Source organism: Mustela nigripes, chromosome 1 (genome assembly GCF_022355385.1).
Source record: "Mustela nigripes isolate SB6536 chromosome 1, MUSNIG.SB6536, whole genome shotgun sequence".
NCBI lineage: Eukaryota > Metazoa > Chordata > Mammalia > Carnivora > Mustelidae > Mustela > Mustela nigripes.
In genome coordinates this window covers 87,759,755-87,763,584 of record NC_081557.1, presented here as the reverse complement: position 1 = coordinate 87,763,584, position 3,830 = coordinate 87,759,755, and the positions used below count along the sequence as shown (strand labels likewise).

The 3,830-nt window shown below is 39.6% G+C and overlaps 1 long non-coding RNA gene across 2 annotated transcripts in view; it reads right to left on the bottom strand.

The window, feature by feature from the left end:
- LOC132026781 (uncharacterized) overlaps positions 1-3,830 on the bottom strand; it is a 193,335-nt gene that overhangs the window by 52,074 nt on the left and 137,431 nt on the right. The window lies entirely within an intron of this gene.

Here is a 3,830-nt window from a genome sequence, read left to right as displayed (position 1 = left end):
TGTGTTCGTGTTCCTTTGACAGCATGGAGACAGAACTGGGAATATCCCCTGCCATGTTATAAAACAAAAGGATATGGAGGCTAGGAAGATTGTAGTCACTGGCATCTAAGATTCCTCAATGACAGATCCAGAATTGTAGGATATTCTACAGTACACGTGTCTCAGAAATGGTCTGGGTCTAGTCCACGGATTTATATATTTAGACACTGACACTCAGAAATCTTAAATGATCTGAGCATGGCAGAGCTGGGTTTGGTACCTGTACTCACGTTGCTGGCTGGATTCTCTTTACGTTTGCTATTCAAGGATGTGTGAAATGGATGATCCCTGTAACCAGAAAAGTCTTTAGGACTATGCTCAATGTCATAGTGTCCCTATTTCTAAGATGCAACTTTCACAGGGCTGCATCTTGAGTTCTGTTGGTGAAAGGAACGAAGATATTTTTAAAAGATAAGCTTAGTGACTACAATTAGAGGCGAAATTGCTGTACTTATCTAAAGATGGAAAGCTGTCTCCAAATTTCTTGCCCTCAGCTTAAAAGCCCAGATATCCTGGGGTTCAAAAGCAGGTGATCATGTAGAACTTTGCTACCCAAGAGTATGTTCTATACCAACAACTTCAGCTTCACGTAAGAGTCGGTGAGGAGTGCAGAATTTCAAGCCTTGTCCTGACCTACTGAATTAGAATCTGTGTTCTGACAAGATCTGTGGGGATTTGTATTAATTGAAGTTTGAAAAACATTATTGAAAGGAAGCTTTCCATGGAACTCGGAAATCTATTAGAGAAATGGAAGGTAAAGACCATCAGAGGTCGGTCCTACTCCAAAGAGAAAAACAAATTTCAGCAGGGTTAGAATATGGAAGGGAAGAGACAGAGGGAAAATAGAACACTGGGGACAAGAATGGTAATGAAGTAAGGTGTTGCAGGTCAAACTTGTACTAAATATTTAGAGAATATATATTTGGTTGAATAAGAAAACCTTAGTTTATTCATTTCTTTCTGGTTCTTCAGAAAGCCCAGAGAAGACACTAAACCAAAGCCAACGTTGAAACAGCTAGGGTTCGTCCTTCCGAGAATAACAATGGAAGTGCATACTTCCAAACAAGAAGGAGATCAATGGTGTTATCCCATAGTAGTTAAAAGTCTCTACTAATACACCAGGTCAAAGTCAAAAAGAATCTGATGCATGCAGACGAAGAAGTACAAACTCACTATTCTAACTGGCCAGATCTCCTTAAATCGTGTCAGTGAAATGTTCCCTGACGGATGAAGACAGTCAAGATGCCAGCAACACATTACGTTCTGAAGTCTATTGGTGTGCTAGAAAACAGCTGGATGAAATCACCACATTCCAAAAAATTAAAATAACATTTGCACCACCCAAATAGATGTTTTAATTTCTTGATGATATTTTAAAGTGTAGCACGAGTACCTCTTTTTCTTTTTAGCTAAAATTAAGTCTCAGAAGATACTATGGTCATTTGTGTTATACTATGGTGTATTTGTGGTTTCTGGAAGCAAGAATGATTACCAGATGTCAAATGCAGTGAACAGTTCCCCCGAGGAAAGAGAACACATACTCACCAAAGATGAAGATAAGAAATGACTCATGTTGAAGAATACTTTACCCATCCTGTACTGCTATAACTTAGATAAAGACATGTCTAAAGTGGCCTCCAACACAATTTATTTTTCTTGCAGTTCCCAAACTCTGTCCTCCCATGGGCTAGTGGCTGGAAAATGGCAACACTATGACCTCCTAGAGACCACAGCCATTCCAAAAGCAAAGAGAGCATTATGTGAAATCTAGTGGGTACATCCTTATTACCTAGTCAGTAGAAATCCAGTCATATGAAAGTTAGCTTGTTTTCAAAGCATGACCCTAAATACTCCTTGGCTCTGGGGAGCCATGGCTGTGTGAAATCACTCAAGGTCATGCCACTGCAAGGAAAGGATCTTATTGTCTTGTACAGGAAGATGAATTGATTAAAAAAAAAAACTTTATAAACGTATAAACAGTACTAAGTAGGTCCTTATATGTCAAGTGGCTACAAATGTTTAATATACAAACCCTAAGCCAACACAGATACAGGTTAATACCTGTGTTTCATGTCAAACTCATAATAAATGTATAATGACAATGTCCTCTAGAACAAGGCCAAAGACCTTCCTAAAGGATGAATGAGTAAACGAAGAAATGAAGACCGTACAGGAGTCTTAGTATCACTCCCAGTTCTATAGTAGACTTTCAGGGTAGCCTAAAACAAACCTGAACCTCTAGCTGTGCTTTAACACCAAGCTGGGGCTACTTATCCTTGAACCTCTTAGTAGTCTAACATATAACATAATTCACTATGAAAATATTTGAGCCTGGAATCATAATGGTGACACAGGGATCTCGTCTCTTTTTTAATGGTAGTTGAGAGAGAGAAAGAGAGAGAGCGAGCATGAGTGAGCTACAACTAAAATGTACAAAATCATTCTTTTACATATGTTGCATATTAAAATTCCAGAAAGTCATCAAATGGATTAAATAACCTCATTAAGTACCTCTGACTACTTTTTTGCATTTTCTACTGAAAGCATCTAGGCTTGGAGCAACCCCATCCTAGCCAACAGACTTGGTTGCTAGTGCTGCTTTGTCACTGATATACTCTGGGTTGATCGTGTGAGTTCACTCTAAGGCCAAATGACTGTCATTCTTGACACTAGTTATCAACATGAAATCACTGAGCTTTGTTTCTGATTTAGTCAATCCCCATATTATTACCAGTCCAGTCTCTTGGCATTTTCCCACAGAAGTTGGTTCGAATACACCTCATTAACAGGGATATACATAACATTCAGACTAAGGCCAGCTTAGCCCAAAATCCTAAATGTGAATTCACAAACATGGCTCCTTATCTTGGGAGCTTCCTAGGACGGAGGGTGCATAATTACTTTCAATCTGATGAATTCTAAGAAAGTACAACGTGACTACAAAAATGGCCACCATCTGTCATGTGTTCCTGAGTCCCTGTCCTTTGCCAAAGAACCTACTAGCGCTTCCTACTCTGGCTCCATACTGGGTCATATGACTTCCTTTGACCAATGAGGTATTAGTAAATGTAAAGCCCTCAGAAGCTTGCAAAATACTTAAGCCTTTTGGCTCTTCCTTGTTCTTGCTTCTCTGCCTTCACCATGAGAGCTTGCAAGGAAGAGTTTGTTGCAACACGGGCCGTGTAGGGCATAGAACTGAATTACCTCAGCATCCCAGGGACCCTGTCCTACAGCTGACAGCCAGAATGAATGAGACCAGCCAAGACCAGAAAAACTGTCTAATAGAAGTCACTGACCCACAGGCTCATGAGCTAAACATGTTTATTGCTGTTTGTCACGGAGGTTTTGTGTTGTTTATTATGCAGCATTACTGTGACAATGGATAACTGATAAGCTGAATCCCTCAAAATCTCATGTTTTTGGTAAAACTAAATCCAACCCAAAGAAACAGAACATGAAAATACAGGATGGGTACAAGAATTAAACAAAACCTGAATTCTAAAATGCCAGTAGAACCACTGTACCCAATCTTACCTTCCACAGAATTTCCTAGAAAAAAAGGCCTGGAGGAATCATGATCGTTCTTGGCATGTTGCTTTGTGCAAGACCCAAGGAAAGCTAGGAGGTTGTACAGTTATCTCCCTTGATGTAATTCTAAACTATACAACCTACTACCTCAACCTGGGAACATGCAGTCACAATGGCTGGAAAGCTACCATTTCTTAGGCAATGAAATGACAAGTTAGTCTTATAATAGTTCTTCATGCTGTCAGCTACTTGGGCCATTCATA